Here is a 19639-nt window from a genome sequence, read left to right as displayed (position 1 = left end):
GGTCTGTGAGAGTGATGGAGCATCCTTCAGGATAGGTTGTAGATCCTTGATGATACGCTGAAGAGGTTTTAGTTGGGGGCTGTAGGTGATGGCTAGTGGCGTTCTGTTACTTTCTTTGCTGGGCTAGTAGGTGACTTCTGGGTACTCTTCTAGCTCTGTCAATCAGTTTCTTCACTTCAGCAGGTGGATATTGTTGTTGTAAGAACGCTTGATAGAGATCTTGTAGGTGTTTGTCTCTGTCTGAGGGGTTGGAGCAAATGCGATTGTATTGTAGAGCTTGGCTGTAGACAATGGATCACGTGGTGTGGTCTGGATGAAAGCTGGAGGCATGTAGGTAAGTATAGCAGTCAGTAGGTTTCTGGTATAGGGTGGTGTTTATGTGGCCATCGTTTATTAGTACTGTAGTGTCCAGGAAGTGGATCTCTTCTGTGGACTGGTCCCAGCTGAGGTTGATGGTGGGGTGGAAATTGTTGAAATCATGATGGAATTCCTCAAGGGCTTCTTTTCCATGGGTCTAGATGATGTCATCAGCGTAGCGCAAGTAGAGTAGGGGCGTTAGGGGACGAGAGCTGAGGAAGCGTTGTTCTAAGTCAGCCATAAAAACGTTGGCATACTGTGGGGCCATGTGGGTACCCATAGCAGAGCCACTGATTTGAAGGTATACATTGTTCCCAAATGTGAAATAGTTATGGGTGAGGACAAAGTCACAAAATTCAGCCACCAGCTTTGCTGTGACATTATCAGGGATACTGTTCCTGACAGCTTGTAGTCCATCTTTGTGTGGAATATTGGTGTAGAGGGCTTCTCCATCCATAGTGGCTAGGATGGTGTTTTCAGGAAGATCTCCAATGGACTGTAGTTTCCTCAGGAAGTCAGTGGTGTCTTGAAAATAGCTAGGAGTGCTGGTAGCATAGGGTCTGAGGATGGAGTCTACATAGTGTGACAGACCCAGGCCAGTGGGGTGCAAGAGATCAAATATACTGGTCACTGGATGAGTAGTTTTCTGTTCCCTGAGTGACCAGAGCAGGGGCTGCACTAGAGTAATCAGGAACCTGCTAGAACCAATTAAGGCAGACAGGCGGATTAGATCACCTGCAGCCAATCAAGGCAGGCTAATCAGGGCACCTGGGTTTAAAAAGGAGCTCACTCCAGTCAGGGATGGGGGAGCGAGAGGAGAGGAAGTGTGTGCGAGGAGCTGGGAGCAAGAGGTGCAAGGAGCTGAGAGAGAGGGCGTGCTGCTGGAGGACTAAGGAGTACAAGTGTTAACAGACACCAGGAGGAAGGTCCTGTGGTGAGGATACAGTAGGTGTTTGGAGGAGGCCATGGGGAAGGAGCCCAGGGAGTTGTAGCTGTCATGCAGCTGTTACGGGAGGCACTATAGAAAGCTGCAATCCACAAGGCCCTGGGCTGGAACCCGGAGTAGAGAGTGGGCCTGGGTTCCCCCCAAACCTCCCAACTCCTGATCAGACACAGGAGAAGTTGACCCAGACAGTGAGGAAGATCACTGAGGTGAGCAAATCTGCCAAATAAGCGCAGGACCCACCAAGGTAGAGGAGGAACTTTGTCACAATAGCTAGACAATCCTGCTGTTAGGGTGCCAATGCCTGAGATGATGGCGTGTCCAGGATTTCCAGGTTTATGGATCTTCGGTAGCAGATAGAACACCCTTGCTCAGGGTTCTAGGTGTGTGTCTGTTCAGATTAGCTCTTGTGCTTTTTCAGGGAGTTTCTTGAGTAGATGGTGTAGTTTCTTTTGGTAACCCTCAGTGGGATCAGAGGCTTGTAGAATGTGGTGTTGGAGAGCTGCTTAGCAGCCTCTTGTTCCTATTCTGACCTATTCATGATGACAACAGCGCCTCCTTGTCAGCCTTTTTGATTATGATGTCAAAGTTGTTCCTGAGGCTGTTGATGGCATTGTGTTCTGCACGGCTGAGGTTATGGGGCAGGTGATGCTTTTTTTCCACAATTTCACCCCATGCATGTTGGTGGAACACTCTGTGTAAAAGTCCAGTCTGTTGTTTCGACTTTCAGGAGGAGTCCACCCAGAATCCTTTCTTTTTGTAGTGTTGGTAGGAAGGTTTCTGCAGGTTAGTATGTTGTTCAGGGGTGTTTTGGAAATATTCCTTGAGTCAGAGACATCGAAAATAGGATTCTAGGTCACCACAGAATTGTATCCTTGGCCTTGGAGGATGGTTTGCTGGTATGTTTTCTTCTCACTCACTGTGAAGGTCTGTTTTCTCAGGCTGATTTTGAAAGCTGCAGGAGGTACCCAGGTGAAGCCAGCACAGTAAAACAAAGTACATTAACCCAGCTCTGAGTTGGAGCTCAGCAAAGCCAGATCAGCAATAATATAGGAGTAGTGGGGTGTTTTCTTTTGGAATTATATTCTATTTAGGTTCTAAAAACTCTTCTAATTATTAGGACAAACTGATGGAAAAGCTGATGTCAGCTGGGAGAACTAAGGGGGAGAAATATAAATGTGTCGGTGGCCATAGGAGAGGATACATGATGTCTCACTCCAGATTTCACAAGTCATTTTCCTCCTGGTCAGGATTTCGTACTGAGTTGCAGGTGGAAATTGTCTGAGTCTCTCCACATACCAAAACTGCAGTGAATTTGTGTGTTTCAATGCGACTTTGAGAAGTACCAACAACTGTATTTCCCTGCATCTAGTGGAGTGAGCTTTGCACTGAACAGCATACCACTTGGGTACTAATTGCTGCTCCGGCCTATGACTCATGCTGGATTTGGGAAGAAGACCATAGGCCAGATTCGGCTATCATGCCCAGCTGCACAAGTACATTGATTTCAGTAGGAACTGTGGGAGGTCAGCACCTCAGAAAATCTGGCCTACACTTTAGGTGCCTCATAAGAATTTTACTACTGATGCCTGAATTTAGACACCAAAATTGGAAAGCTTGATCCTTATGTAAGGATAAGGTCTTTGTCTGCAGCCAGATTGTAAGGCCTAAAGCCTAAGGCCTTCATCCGCAGCCAGATTAAAAAAGCAGCAGCCATGGGCTGAGAAGCAGGAAGTCACATCCTCCCATTCCATCTAAATTACATTAAAACACTGTAATATCAGGCTGGTAAGAAGGAGACCCAATCCTAATAGCACCCACTATCACCAGATAAAGAAATAGCTCTGAAGCTGGTTAAAGAAAACGTAGTTTGACAGCAGCCTGTCTGGCAAGAAACCACTTCTCAATAGTCGTGGTTGTGAAACCTCATTTCTTTATTGTTTTGTCATTATGGTCCCCACTTCCCTATTGTTTGTCTGTTCGATCTCTGTCTGGTTCTTTGATTGTTTCTCTCTGTTACATAATTAATTTTGCTAGGAAATTAATTAAGGTGGTGGTGGGGTATGATTGGTTTGAGAATTTTGTTAGGATTAATTAGTAAAATTTTAGTAAAATAATTGGTTATGGCATAGCTAAGCAGGACTCAGGTTTCACTATATAAACTGGGGTCCAAGAAGGAGACCAGCAGAGAAGGAACAGAAAATGAAGAAGGAAAAGGAAAGACCTGGAAGAAGAACTCACATCTGAGACACAGCCTAAAATCAGAGCTGCTAAGAATCCATTGCACGACCAAGACATGCAGCAACCAAAATCCAGATGAGACTGACCTTGCCTGGCCAATGGGGAAAGTTCGCTGGCCCGATAAGGATTGGTGAGCGTAGCACTGTATGCTTAGCATGTGTATTCTGCTTGGTAATTGTCAGTGCAGAGAGGATAAGGATATTACTGTGTAAGGTAAAAGGTCCTGCAAACCTGCAGAAAATTACACCCTGAGCCCTAGGAACTGGGTAAAGGTGCGTGCCCTAGAGGGTGTGTAACAGAATTTTGTGTGGGTAACACTTAATGTTGGTGCCTCGGTTTCCCCATCTATAAAGTGTAGATAATGAGATTCTGCTCCTGCCTTAGGGGAGGCATTTTTGGAAACCAGGAGTGTATCCTGCAGACCAGGTGATCTGCTTTTTCCTTTCCACCTGCTCTTCCCAGCAGCCCAATCCAACTCCCACTGAAGCCAATGGAAAGACATCTGCTGACTTCAGTGAGAACTGGTTAGGGCCACAGGCTGGTAAGAAGAATGGACAGTGACTGTCAGTGTATTGACATGGTCAACAGCTGGAACTAGTTACTGGACTGTTTAAATCTAAACCTCTGATGGTTGAAGCCATAATTAATCAGAGTTGTTGCTAGTAATTGTAGAATCCTCCCTGATTGATAAACAGCCTTTTCAATACACAGTCATTAATGATTTTCTATCTCAAATGTACTTAAATGTTTAGGCAGTTAAAATAGTCCATAGCTCCTGTCTTGCAGTCTTGGGCAAACCTCTTGATGGCATCCGTGGGACTTTGAGTAAGGACCAGAGAGCATAGAGATTGTAAGGACTTTTCCAAAATGGGGAAATCAGCTTCTGTATCAGTTCTTTGCACTTCTCTGATAGTCAAAAAATGAAACTAACCGTTCAGTCTCCTGCAGTGCGTTGGTTTCCTTCTCAGCAGTTTCCTGAGCACCAGCAGCAAGTGTGAAGGTGTTGAAAAGCATCCTGCTGTGCTCTGGTTCAGCTGTAGCACTCTATAGGGGAACACAGCTGTAGACAGATTAACAGCTGATATTTGCATTGACACTGGTGGAGTGCTGGATCAAGCATCAAACATAGGCAGGGCTGGGCCTAAGCTCCTGCAACTGAAAGGGCCGGTTCAGTGGAAGTACGGCGTACAGAGAAGTCAGTTTTCATGATCCCGCAGTGGATCTGAGGCCCTTGTTTCACTGCACATAGGGAAATCCATAGTATAGTATTATTAGGGTTGGTGAAATCGGGTCCTCAATGGAAACCTGTGGTTTTGACAAAACAATTTTATTTTTGGTTGGATGTTCTGATTTCAGTGGGAAAATTTCAAGGTTTTTTTGGACAAACTTTCAGTTTTTGCTTTTCTAACAAAAAATCAAATTTCTCCAGAGGAAACAGCCCATTTTTGGACTATCTCTAATCATTATCAGCGTAGCACTTTATGAGCATGTGGTTTTTCATGATAAGGAAAAAGTGCCAGACAAAGAATAGGGGCCCAGATTCTGCTTTTCACTTTCACTAGGATAAATCCATGCCAATGTCACTGAAATCAAAGGTGCCACTTTGCATATACACCTCAGTATAATGAAGGCCCTGATTCAGCAAAACACTTAAGTCCCATTAAAGTCAAATATGTGCTTAAAATTAAGCATGTGCTTTGCTGAATCAGGCCTTAGACCTTGTCTAGAGTTTACTGGTTTCTTGTTAGATCTGTACCAGCAAACCCTTAATTTTAAGCATGTAATTGACTTCAGTGGCTCATAAGAGGTAACTGTAACAGGGCTGCTTGGAAATAGTGACATTAATATAATAACATTTAACATTCCTGTGGTGGGAAGAACACCTCAACAGCCCAACACTGTGGCATTTAATTTAAAAAAGGGGAACTATGCAAAAATGAACTATACAGAAATTAAAAGGTACAGTGACTAGAGTGAAATCCCTGCAAGCTGCATGGATACTTTTCAAAGACACCATAACAGAGGCCCAATTGAAATTTATACCGGAAATTAAAAAACACAGTAAAAGAACTAAAAAAGAGCCCTGTGGCTTAACAAGCATGTAAAAGAAGCAGTGAGAGATAAAAAGGCATCTTTTAAAAAGTGGAAGTCAAATCCTAGTGAGGTAAATAGAAAGGAGCATAAACACTGCCAAATTAAGTGCAAGAGTGTAATAAGAAAAGCCAAAGAGGAGTTTGAAGAACGGCTAGCCAAAAACTCAAAAGGTAATAACAAAATGTTTTCTAAGTGCATCAGAAGCAGGAAGCCTGCTAAATAACCAGTGGGACCCCTCGATGATTGAGATACAAAAGGAGCACTTAAAGACGTTAAAGTCATTGCAGAGAAACTAAAAGAATTCTTTGCTTCAGTCTTCACAGCTGAGGATGTTAGGGAGATTCCCAAACCTGAGCTGTCCTTTGCAGGTGACAAATCTGAGGAATTGTCACAGATTGAAGCATCACTAGAGGAAGTTTTGGAATTAATTGATAAACTTAACAGTAACAAGTCACCAGGACCGGATGGCATTCACCCAAGAGTTCTGAAAGAACTCAAATGTGAAATTGCAAACTATTAACTATGGTTTGTAACCTATCATTTAAATCAGCTTCTGTACCCAATGACTGGAAGATAGCTAATATAATGCCAATATTTAAAAAGGGCTCTAGAGGTGATCCCGGCAATTACAGACCAGTAAATCTAATGTCGGTACTGGGTAAATTAGTCAAAACAATAGTAAAGAATAAAATTGTCAGACACATAGAAGAACATAAATTGTTGGGCAAAAGTCAACATGGTTTCTGTAAAGGGAAATTGTGTCTTAATAATCTATTAGCGTTCCTTGAAGGGGTCAACAAACATGTGGACAAGGGGGTTCCAGTGGACATAGTGTACTTAGATTTCCAGAAAGCCTTTGACAAGGTCCCTCACCAAAGGCTCTTACGTAAATTAAGTTGTCATGGGCTAAAAGGGAAGGTTCTTTCAGGGACTGAGAACTGGTTAAAAGACAGGGAACAAAGGGTAGGAATTAATGGTAAATTCTCAGAATGGAGAGGAGTAACTAGGGTCAAGTCCTAGGATCAATCCTGTTCAACTTATTCATAAATGATCTGGAGAAAGGGGTAAACAGTGAGGTGGCAAAGTTTGCAGATGATACTAAACTGTTCAAGATAGTTAAGACCAAAGAAGACTGTGAAGAACTTCAGAAAGTTCTCACAAAACTAAGTGATTTGGGAACAAAATGGTAAATGAAATGTAATGTGGGTAAATATAAAGTAATGCACATTGGAAAAAATAACCCCAACTATACATACAATATGATGGGGGCTAATTTAGCTACAACTAATCAGGAAAGAGATCTTGGAGTCATCGTGGATTGTTCTCTGAAGACATCCACGCAGTGTGCAGCAGCAGCAGTCAAAAAAGCAAACAGGATGTTAGGAATCATTAAAAAAGGGATAGAGAATAAGACGGAGAATATCTTATTGCCTTTATATAATCCATGGTAATCACACATCTTGAATACTGCCTACAGATGTGGTCTCCTCATCTCAAAAAAGATATACTGGCATTAGGAAAGGTTCAGAGAAGGGCAACTAAAATGATTAGGGTTCCCAAATTTGGAACGGTTCCCAAATGAGGAGAGATTAAAGAGGCTAGGACTTTTCAGCTTGGAAAAGAGGAGACTAAGGGGGAATATGATAGAGGTCTATAAAATCATGAATGGTGTATAAAAAGTGAATAAGGAAAAGTTATTTATTTGTTCCCATAATATAAGAACTAGGGGCTACCAAATGAAATTAATGGGCAACAGGTTTAAAACAAATAAAAGGAAGTTCCTCTTCACACAGTGCGCAGTCAATTTGTGGAACTCCTTGCCTGAGGAGGTTGTGAAGGCTAGGACTATAACAGGGTTTAAAAGAGAACTAGATAAATTCGTGGAGGTTAAGTCCATTAATGGCTATTAGGCAGGATGGGTAAGGAATGGTGTCCCTAACCTCTGTTTGTCAGATGGTGGAGATGATGGCAGGAGAGAGATCACTTGATCATTACCTGTTAGGTTGACTCCCTCTGGGGCACTGACATTGGTCGCTGTCAGTAGACAGAATACTGGGCTAGATGGACCTTTGGTCTGACCCAGTATGGCTGTTCTTATGTTCTTATGTAAGAGCCTTGCTGAATCAAGGCCTTAGTTGCAGTGGTGTATGTGGAAAGTTGAATGCCATGAAAGTTGAATGCCCTCTGGCCAGCGCTGTAGAATTTTTGCCCTTGCTACTCACTTGTAGCAGAACAGATGCAATTCCTCTACACACAGACGCTTGGTTCAGAAATCAAGGAATAAATGAGGATTTGATAGTGACAGCGGGTCCCTTTGTTACTTCTGTCAAGTTCTGAGAATCATGTAAACTGCTGAGGTCATAGCCCTGACCCACTGACAAATAATATTCTGTCCTCTTGATGATAAGCCACAGACTCCAAGTAGCTGTTCTGGCACCTTCTGAAGTGAAATCTAAGGTGCGTGTCAGCACTGATTAAAGGAAAGCTTTGTAGGAGGCTGGGTTGGGCCTTGATTGCATCAGCAGCACCAGTAGTCAAGGTACTGGATCTCTTGAGCTGTCAGCTGGATGATTTAGAACCACTTGTGTAGGGAGTAACAACTGTAGGGCAAAGTGCAATGTAAGAAGCCGCTAAATAACTTTTATGGTCTGGTTGCACTTAGAGCTGCTAAATAACAGCAGCGATATCCTGAAGTTGATTGAAGGGTGCTATCTGTTGTTTTTTTTTAAATAGATGTGAGTTGAATTTATCTTTGGGTAACTCAATTGAAATCAACAGAATAACCTCAGGGTTGATTTAAAAAGGAGAATGCCATCTGTAATGTTACACCCTTTATCATTTTCATGAAGCAATTCAGAACCATTGGAGAAGAACTGGATGTAGTGATATTAATACAGATACACTAGTTTTATTCATACTTAAAAGAGAAAAAAAAGACTCGTCTTCCAGCTGCTCTTTTATCTCTACCTATTTATCAGTCCTTATGTCATGAAGCCAACACAAACAAGAGAAAGACGTTTATTTATCGTGTTCTTTTATTTTTTCAGTGCACAATTCAAGTCTGGGAATGTTTTTCCTGAGGAAACACACATTTATTTTAAATTCATTTCTCTACATTTTATTCTTTAATGGATTATTTTAAGAAATGGTCCCATTTGGGCTTTTCTTCTTTTTGTTTTTAAATTCAAGAAACTTTCTGAATTCATGGAAAATGGGAAGATTAAGTGAAAATGTCACGCACTGGTGATAAACAGAATTAGGTCAATAAATGCTGACTTGAAACTATGCAGTAGGATCTTCTCTGTGCTGAGCAGCATCCTACCAATGTGTAAATAATTTAAGTCACTCTGAAATATTTGCTTTGGCTTTCACCCCGTTTAAGTGTATGTCACACACTGGGCTGGTGTTTGTATGGTAATTCGAATTATTTGGTTTGATGGCATTTCTGCTTCCATGTGCAAACAAGTTAGTTCTGGGAAAATCTCACTGGTCAAAAGTTAAAGGGTCCGATTTTTTTCATTTCCCTAAACTTTGTGTCGTCAGTTACACTAGTGCCAAGTGAGTGTAAAAATGCTCGCGTTCTGATCTACTAGCGTTTTGCACTGGTGTGACTTTCACATGCTGCTGGACAATGGAGAATTGAGCCTATGTAATTGTAACCCACACACCTCCTGGGTGTGATGTTCTGTCCCATCTAGTGGCACCAAGACCATTTAGAGAGCAATTAATGAGTCTGCTCTACAGCCTGAGCTAACAGGTCATTGGCTTTTAGCTCATGCGGTAGAGGTTCATGCACTCAGCTGCAGAGGTCCCTGTTTCGATCCTGCCCATTGACAATTGGGATCTGTTGGGGTTACATAATATTATCAGCGCCAGTTAACGTCAATGGCAAAGCTTACATTGACTTCAGTCGGAGTCGGCTTTCAATTTGCAAATTGCATTGAAGTCAATGAGGGCTCTGGGTGCATGAGAAATGAACACAGGTCTGGACCTTATAGATGATCACGTGTGGCATCCATTTTCTTCTGTAATCAACCAGCCATGTAAATTCTCAGCAAGCTGTGTTTTTTCTGTTTGTTTTTTTTTAATTGATTTGAATGAACTGAATGCTAATGACAGGTCCTGAGCTGACAGTTCCGCAGGTTGAAGTCCAGTTACTCAGTGCTCAGACGCTATGATGCGTGGTATACGGACACCTGGAGATAAATATAAAGCTGGCTGCACATTTTTTCACTAACTGTATCTCCCTGTGCAGTGCCTGCAGCCATGCACAGAGCCATGGGATGCACAGAAGGCCCAGTGTCACAGGAAGCATGAAGTATGGTTTCTTTTCAGGTTGCTGTAGATCTGTGATAGGTTTCAAAATTCATGGAGGATTTCTTTTGCATAGGGTGGATTTCAGAATCCAGGGCTATTTAAAAAACACACCAGTTTGTAGACATGGGGAGACCCCATTCAAACTCCCAAATTCAAATATCTTCTACCTTTAGTCTCTGGAACCACCATCTACAGGTGAGAGCAGGAATGGGTTGGGGGAGGGGAAGAGGCAAAGAGGGGAGTTGCTGTTCTGTCATTGGTGGGTCAGGATGGGAGGTGGATCATTCCTCTCTGCCCCTCAGAAAATGAGTGCTGCTGTTCATGAGGCCTGTAAAGGGGCTTCTGTGGATTCTAGAGGGTACCCAAACTAGGGCACAGTGGTCCATCCTGTGCCCCCATGCTGTGTGCAGGGTTTCTGATGGCCACCAGACTTTGGGCTGCATGATGGGCAGCTGTGCAAAGCACATGCTACAATTCCCTTTACAAATACTTGTTTTCGGAAGTTAATACAGAGAGCACCACGTGTTAGTGTAGGTGGGCTCCTGACACCCCTTAATCAGTGCAAATACGTCTGAGGCCAAATATTTCACTTATTACTGCTCCCTTCTTCGGACGTGATTGTCCGCACACCTCATGGAGTGCCGGTACAAAGGACACGCACTCCGCTAGCAGTGTGATGGGGGCTGTATCAGTACCAGAGTAGAACAGAATAGGGTAAGTGGTCACTTTAGAGCTCATCTACCCACACAGCTTAGCTGACCCTCTATGAAAACTCCTGTTCCCGTCTTCTATGTTCTTCAGTAACATTTGTTCTCATGTGCCCAGAGCCATCCTGAGTGCCTGGCCAGCTGCGGGTTCCTGGGGTCTCTTTGGACAGTGAAGCAGGAGAAATGCCCCTCACTACACTGGACTTGGGGCTTTGTGGCTGCCTGCGTGCAGAGCTGCGATCTTGATGTAGAATGCCCGGGGACAAAGAAGCGCTGTTCAAACTGGTGTGGATACACCTGTCAGCCTCAGCAAATGTGTTCAAAGGTAAAGCGGCCGAGTTCTCTGCAGCTCTGGGCTAACCTGTCGTTCTGCAGCATGATGAATTAGTGTTCTCTGCAGTAATCAGAGGTCATTATTGTTACAGAAACAATAGCTGCTATTCTGTGGCAGCTCTCTGACAGCTAAAGAATGCGGCGGTCTGTGAAAAATCTAGACGGCTTAATTTTCTTGTGTTGAGTAACATTTTCCTGTCTTTTCTTGGTAAATGTTCACACTGATGCAGGGGAATGGGCGCTGTGTGATCTGCTAACCAGGGGGCTGGGTGTGTGCTTAGCTACCGGGAACAGAGTACAGAGCCCTTCACCAATCCGCCTGTCACAAGGCGACTGGCCCTTAAAGGGGAGATGGGTCCAGCCCCACCTGTGACACTCAGCTCACCTCCAGGTGGTCACGTGACAGACAGGCCTCCTGAGGTGGGCGAGGTAAAAACAGAAGCCTCTGAGAATCAAGAGAGGATCTGTGAAAGAGGGTTGGGGTACAGCCTGGTTACTGTTGAAATGGGGAAGCTGGTTTGAACCATTGCACAGCCCCAGGGCGGAGGATGATGGAATCCCTTAGCTGGGTGGGTAGCAGGGCACAGCCCCAGGGCGGAGAATGGTAGAATCCCTTAGCTTGGGGGCAGCAGGGCACAGCCCCAGGGCAGAGGATGGTAGAATCCCTTAGCTTGGGGGCAGCAGGGCACAGCCCCAGGGCGGAGGATGGTAGAATCCCTTAGCTTGGGGGCAGCAGGGCACAGCCCCAGGGCGGAGGATGGTGGAATCTCTTAGCGAGAGGGAAGGGTGTGATCCTGATGAGCGAAAAGAAACTGTATGTTGATATAAGCAGAGTCAGGATGAGCTCTACCCTGACATCTGGTGGTGAATTGCGGTGAGTTGTGGAAAAGAACTTCAGGGGCTGGTCTTGTTTGCATAGGACACCCACCTCATCTAGCATGAGCCCACAGCTGCCCAAATGGTCACTTTGGCTGCTGTGGGATCCCTAGTGTCTCTGTTATTGAGACAGGAAGAATAAAGTGTTGTTACCCTGATTATGTGAATCAAGGCCAGTGGAACTGTTTTATGACAGAGGGACTCACTATCAACTAAGTAGCACTCGCTAGACAAGGGAATGGGTTCCAAAACCCAGTGACTGGAGAGAGGTGGGGGACAGGCATGTGTGTCTGGTGGGATAGGTCCCCTCTGAGGGCCTGAAGCACCAATTGCACCTTCTCTCTCTCTCTCTCTCTCTCTCTGTCTTTCTGCTTTTCTGCTGTTAAATAGCAGAGCTAATTTTGATTCTGTTAAGAGTCTAGTTACAGGCTGCTGTGCTGAATCTGCTGTGGGTCAATGGTGCACCAGTGGTGGGGCTCCCCTACTATTAGCTGAAATCACTAAAGAGCTAAGGTTACTAAGAGCTGAGATCACTGAGTTCTATGTTAACTAATGGGGGAGCCTGAAGATATATTGCTAAGTGGCAGTTTGTAGGATGGTTGGAGTGGCCAGTGGGACAGTGAGCGGAGCAGTTTGCGAGATGGTTGGAGTGGGACAGCAGGTGGAGTGGAGCTGAGCAGTTTGCGGGACAGTTGGAGCAGCCCACGGGACAGTGAGAGGAGTGAAGCGGAGCGGAGCGGGGCTGAGCGGAGCAGTTTATGGGACAGCTGGTGAAGTGGCTCACGGGACAACTGGTGGAGTGGAGCGGCTTGTGATGGAGGCTGCAGCAGAGCCCCAAAGAGAGGCGGGGCAGTCAGCCTTGGACCATGTCAGGTGCCCCTTAACACCCTGCTTGCCCCTTCTCCCCCCCCCCCCATTTCCACCCAGGTCAGGGGGGTAAAACTCGGCAGATAAACTTTTTAACTCTGGGGCTGCACTGACCAAGGACAGAGACTTTTGGGTTGTTGGACTTTTGGGTAATTTTTAGGTTGCTGGACTCAAGAGACTTTGGGGATGTTAGACTTTTGGGACTTTGGGATGATCTTTTGGGTTATTGGGCTTAAGATCTTGAGGGGAAAAGGATACTGCCAAACTTACTTGGGGGTGGGTCTTTTGCTCATGGTTTGTGTTATGAATCCTGTTTGTGGTGTTTCCCCAACATAATGCTGCATTGTTTCCCTCCTTTATTAAAAGGATTTTGCTACACTCAGACTCTGTGCTTGCAAGAGGGGAAGTATTGCCTCTTAGAGGTGCCTGGGGTGTGGTATGTAATTGTCCCAGGTCACTGGGTGGGGGCTCGAGCCGGTTTTGCATTGTGTTATGGAAATTGAACCATTAGATACTGAACCCAGCTCTTGTTGCTGCCAACTCAGATGGGCAGAAGGATTACATTTATAAACTGTATGTACGTATATCAGAAGGACAGAATAGGTCGTGTGAGGGGTGGAGAGGGAGTGGCACTATATGTGAAAGAAAATGTAGAATCAAGTGAAGTAAAAATTTTAAGTGAATCCACATGTTCCATAGAATCTCTTTGGATACTAATTTCATGCTCTAATAAGAATATAACATTAGAGATCTATTATCGGCCACCTGACCAGGATAGCGATAGTGATGATGAAATGCTAAGGGAAATTATAGAAGCTATCAAAATTAAGAGCTCAATAATAGTGGGGGATTTCAGTTATCCCCATATTGACTGGGAACATGTCACCTCAAGATGAAATCCAGAGACAAAATTTCTCAGTACTTTAAAGCTGGTACGGGAACCCACAAGGGGAGAGGCAACTCTAGATTTAGTCTCGAGTGGAGCGCAGGAGCTGGTCCAAGAAGTAACTATAACGGGACCGCTTGGAAATAGTGACCATAATATAATATTTAACATCCCAGTGGTGGCAAGAACATCTCAACAGCCCAACACTGTGGCATTTAATTTAAAAAAGGGGAACTATGCAAAAATGAACTATGCAGAAATTAAAAGGTACAGTGACTAAAGTGAAATCCCTGCAAGCTGCATGGGCGCTTTTTAAAGACACCATAATAGAGGCTCAACTTAAATGTATACCCCAATTTAAGAAACACAGTAAAAGAACTAAAAAAGAGCCACCATGGCTTAACAAGCATGTAAAAAAAGCAGTTAGAGATAAAAAGACTTTCTTTTAAAAAGTGGAAGTCATATCCTAGTGAGGTAAATAGAAAGAGCATAAACACTGCCAAATTAAGTGTAAAATGTAATAAGAAAAGTCAAAAAGGAGTTTGAAGAACGGCTAGCCAAAAACTCAGAAGGTAATAACAAAATGTTTTCTAAGTACATCAGAAGCAGGAAGCCTGCTAAACAACCAGTGGGGCCCCTCAATGATCGAGATACAAAAGGAGTGCTTAAAGTAGATAAAGCAATTGCGGAGAAATGAAATGGATTCTTTGCTTCAGTCTTCATGGCTGAGGATGTTAGGGAAACCTGAGCCAGCTTTTGTAGGTGACAAATCTGAGAAACTGTCACAGATTGAAGTGTCACTAGAGGAAGTTTTGGAATTAATTGATAAGCTTAACAGTAACAAGTCACCGGGACCGGATGGCATTCACCCAAGAATTCTGAAAGATCTCAGATGTGAAACTGCAGAACTATTAACTAGGGTTATAACCTGTCCTTTAAGTCAGCCTCTGTAACCAATGACTAGAAGATAGCTAATGTAATGCCAATATTTAAAAAGGGTTCTAGAAGTGATCCCAGCAATTACAGACCGGTAAGTCTACTGTTGGTACTGGGCAAATTAGTCGAAACAATAGTAAAGAATAAAATTGTCAGACACATAGAAGAACATAAATTGTTGGGCAAAAGTCAACATGGTTTCTGTAAAGGGAAATTGTGTCTTAATAATCTATTAGAGTTCTTCTGAAGGGGTCAACGAACATGTGGACCAGGAGAATCCAGTGGACATAATGTACTTGAATTTCCAGAAAGCCTTTGACAAGGTCCCTCACCAAAGGCTCTTATGTAAATTAAGTTGACATGGGCTAAAAGGGAAGGTCCGTTCAAGGATTGAGACCTGGTTAAAAGACAGGGAACAAAGGGTAGGAATAAATGGTAAATTCTCAGAATGGAGAGGGGTAACTAGGGTCAGGTCCTAGGACCAATCCTGTTCAACTTGTTCAGAAAAAGATCTGGAGAAAGGAGTAAACAGTGAGGTGGCAAAGTTTGCAGATGATACTAAACTGCTCAAAGTAGTTGAGACCAAAGCAGACTGTGAATAACTTCAAAAAGATCTCACAAAACTAAGTGGTTGGGCAACAAAATGGCAAATGAAATGTAATGTGGGTAAATATAAAGTAATGCACATTGGAAAAAATAACCCCAACTATACATACAATATGATGGGGGCTAATTTAGCTACAACAAATTAGGAAAAAGACCTTGGAGTCATCGTGGATAGTTCTCTGAAGACGTCCACGCAGTGTGCAGAGGCAGTCAAAAAAATAAACAGGATGTTAGAAAGCATTGAAAAGGGGATAGAGAATAAGGAGAACATATTATTGCCCTTATATAAATCGATGGTACGCCCACATCTTGAATACTGCGTACAGATGTGGTCTCTTCACCTCAAAGATATACTGGCACTAGAAAAGGTTCAGAGAAGGGCAACTAAAATGATTAGGGGTTTGGAATGGGTCCCATATGAGGAGAGATTCAAGAGGCTAGGACTTCTCAGCTTGGAAAAGAGGAGACAAAGGGGGGATATGATAGAGATCTATAAAATCACAAGCGATGTGGTGAAAGTAGATAATGAAGTTATTTACCTATTCCCATAATACAAGAATTAGGGGTCACCAAATGAAATTAATGGGCAGCAGGTTTAAAACAAATACAAGGAAGTTCTTCTTCACACAGCGCACAGTCAGCTTGTGGAACTCCTTACCTGAGGAGGTTGTGAAGGCTGGGACTATAACAATGCTTAAAAGAGAATTGGATAAATTCATGGTGTTTAAGTCCATAAATGGCTATTAGCCAGGATGGGTAAGGAATGGTGTCCCTAGCCTCTGTTTGTCAGAGGGTGGAGATGGATGGCAGGAGAGAGATCACTTGATCATTACCTGTTAGGTTCACTCCCTCTGGGACACCTGGCATTGGCCACTGTCGATAGTCAGGATACTGGGCTAGATGGACCTTTGGTCTGACCCAGTATGGCCGTTCTTATATTCTCATGTAAAGACATAATAAACTGGACCTGTAGAGGGTAATCTGACTCAGTGCTTTGGGCTGGGAACAAGTGATTTGGAAGACGCAAGAGGGAACTGAGGGTGGTGTGCCTGCCAGGTCACGTTGGGGCAGGACTGGGCATGCTCCAGGGTGGCACCCTGCCACATGTCATCAGTCCGAGTGCACCACAGGTCAGCAGTGCCTGCCCCGCTCCTAGCTCTGAGGTGGCCTGTGTGAAGTGGCCTGTCTTGTTTCATTCTCGTGTCTGTGTCACAAAGCACACTCCCAGAGTTAACGCTAAGTGACACCTCTGCGTAGAGGCCAAGGGTGGAACTGACCTTAGGGACCCAACTATCCTCTTGCCTCCTGGGTGGTCCTTTGGTGAGGGTTGAGAGTCGACATTGTCAGTGGGAACTTTTGCTGCTATGTGTCATGCCGTTTTGTGCATACACAAAGGACTTGAGGCTCCTGGGCTCTCAATCAGGCGCATTTCAACTAAAATTCACCCAACCACACAGTAGCAGATTAGCTACTGGGCCAACAGAACCTGTGCCCAGGGGCGCTGTCCAATTGGGGGGCTCCGGAAAAATGGGAGCCCTGCACCCTGACCCCACTCCACCCATCTTCCTGGCAATCCTGCTGGAGAGCAGGGGGAAGCCCCCATGCCCTGCTTCCACTCCCCAGCAGGAGCACCGGGGAGCGGGGCGGGGGGGGGGGCGGCAGAGCAAGCCCCTGTGCCCTGACCCAATTTTCCCAACAGGGGAAGGACTGGGGGGGGGGGGGGGGCTGCAGGCAAAAGAGGCAGGGAGGGGCCCCCATTTGCTCTGGCACAGGGCCCCAAAACACCATAATCTGCCTCGGAGCCCACCTGATTTCTACCCCTCCTCCACACACGCTGCTGCAGCTGTGTTCTCTCTGCCTGTTTGTCATTTTCAGGTATCCCGTTAAAGCCTAGACCTCGCCTTTCTCGAGTACTCCAGTGGACCCTTGAAGTATCATGGAATCCAAATGCAACATGTCTGTGGAGCCCATATTTTATATCCTGCAGAACAGGTGGAACTACGGGATTCAGCCCAGGGAAGACGAAGCTACAGAATGGCAGATGGAGAGATTGGTTAGTTCATGTATATGATTATTTATGCAGAGTGCATCTTCATAGGCAGTAGAACATATGGGAATCCAAAGGGCATGGGCCTGTTGTATCTACTTAACTCCACTCTTTTTTAGAGAGGAAAAGGATTTATGAAACATCTTGTTTATGAGAGTTCTCAACAGGTGATACCCGCATTATTTAAACAACTTCTGGGAGGGTCATTTCACTAGCAACTGTAGAACTCTGGGTCACTGAGCTGGTCATTCCAGTCACTGACACTGCAGCAAGATGGTCACTTCTGCCTGTTCGACCCTTATCCGCACAGTAGCTAATGGAGAAGGAAGGCTGGCTAGAAAGAGGCTGGCTGGCCTTGTGGTTAAAACACTAGACTAGGACTTGGAAAATCTGGAGTGACTTCCTAGCTCTGCTGCGGACCTCCTGTGTGACCTTGGGTAAGTCCCGGTCTCTCCGTGCCTCGGTTTACCCTTCTGTAAAGTGGAGCTAATAACACTTCCCCAGCACAGGGGAGTGGCGAGGGTATGCTCAGTGATGTTTGTAAGGCATTCAGATCTTGCAGGGAAAGAGATCATATACACACAAGAATCATGGGGTAGACATTGTAATTGACTGACTCATTTTGGATGACTCTTCCACTGGCCTTTTTAAGTCCTCTGGTTTGTCTGTGGATGTAAACTGCTTCTGGTGGCATCATTTTGTCCTGCTACATTTGTGTAAGAGGCAGAATCCTAAAAGTGACAAAGAATCCTAAAAAATTGGTACTGTGAAAGACCCAGAAATCCAAGATGCTGAGCAGATATTTACTTGTCAGAGCCTATTAACCTGCTTTTTTACTAATGGAAATACCTGTGTCAGTCAAATTCCAAAACTCATATTCCTGCTGCTTGTTCTAGAGAAGAAGTGTAATCAGGGGTATTTTGCTCTGATGCCACCTCTTTCCTCTGAGGGTTTCAATGTGTTTTTCAAGCATGAAGGCCTGGCTGGTATCTGGCAGTGACGTGGGTCCATAGATGAGGGAGAGTGACAGAATCCTCTCCATGCCATTATGCTCCCCCTGTGTACTGGCCAGGCACATTCACAGTGCCCCCTAGTGGCCACCCAAAGGAGGCAGGAGAGAATTGGAGCTGTGACAGCCGCCCTCTTGGCCTATACACCGAGTATCTCCAAAGCCGAAAGCATGAGCTGCTATTGTGTGAACTAAAGAGACAAGGCTCTCTAGCTGGGGGTCTAGCAGACTCATATTGGGCACAGTGAGCAGCCCCGAGACACACACTCACCAGTGGGCTACCCGTCACACTCACCAGTGGGCCCAGAGCCAGGACCTACCCCTTCCCCCCCAGCCAGTAGAGGTAGTTAGGTGCAGGGAGGTGTGCATAGGGCACCATCCTAAGGAGCAGTGTGGGGGACATGTTCTGCTGTGCACCTAAATGGTCCAAAGAGGTGGGTGGGATTATGCTAATAGAGTTTCCACTGTGTGAGCTGTGCAACACATGCCCCATTTTACAAGCGGCTGAACCTAAGCCTGGAACAGTCCTAGGTCGCCTGGGAGAGGACACTTCCATTCCTTTACTCTGATAAGGAGACAAACTCACACAGTCACCATTGCAGGGTTTGTAAACCTGGCTGGATTGTGGAGGTTGCTGCACCAACCCTATATCTTCTATTCTGGAAATTCTAGATGATAGAGGACAATGTGCAGCTAGACGGGCTAAGACCAAACAGATGGGACCGGTTCAGAGTAGCTGCAATCAGTGTCCACGGCACATGTAGTTTCGCTGCTCCACGCAAACATTTCCCCTCTAGAGGTGAGAAACCAAAGACTGAGCTCTCCCTGTCTGTAGCATAGGAACCTGTTTGTTTTATGTGAAGGTTTGGACCTTCTTCCTCTGATGGACTCTTTCTCTGTCAAACCAGCATTATTTGTTTAAGGCACAAGGTTTGGTGCTGAGGGGGACATTCAGAGAGACCTGAGAGGGATGAGAGGTGCAGCAAGCCCTGTAACTGTGACAATCAGGGCCTGAAGTCCCATATCCCTAACAGTGGTGAAGCTTTGCAAGGCGTGATATTTGCAAATTCTAATGACAAACGTGACACCATTAGTAACTGAGTAGCTGCAGAAACATACATTATGAAGCACCTGGAGACAATTTAACTAAGCAGTATTTCCATTCAGCCGGAATAGACAGGATTGGCTTCATTCTGTACTTCTTGAGCCTGATAACTGAGTAGGGAGCCTGTTGTGTTCTGTTCTATATTGGTTTCTCATACCACACTAATCGCTGCAGTATCTCAGCACCTTCAAGTTGCGTGTTAGTTAACGTGACTCACATCTATCGTGCATATGTTCTCTCATCCTCTGCCTGGGTGAGAAATGTGTGCAGCGAAGTGTTTTGGTCAGGATTTTTAAGATATATATCTGCTGCTCT

Source organism: Gopherus evgoodei, chromosome 9, assembly GCF_007399415.2.
Source record: "Gopherus evgoodei ecotype Sinaloan lineage chromosome 9, rGopEvg1_v1.p, whole genome shotgun sequence".
NCBI lineage: Eukaryota > Metazoa > Chordata > Testudines > Testudinidae > Gopherus > Gopherus evgoodei.
Note: the sequence above shows the minus strand (reverse complement) of the source record.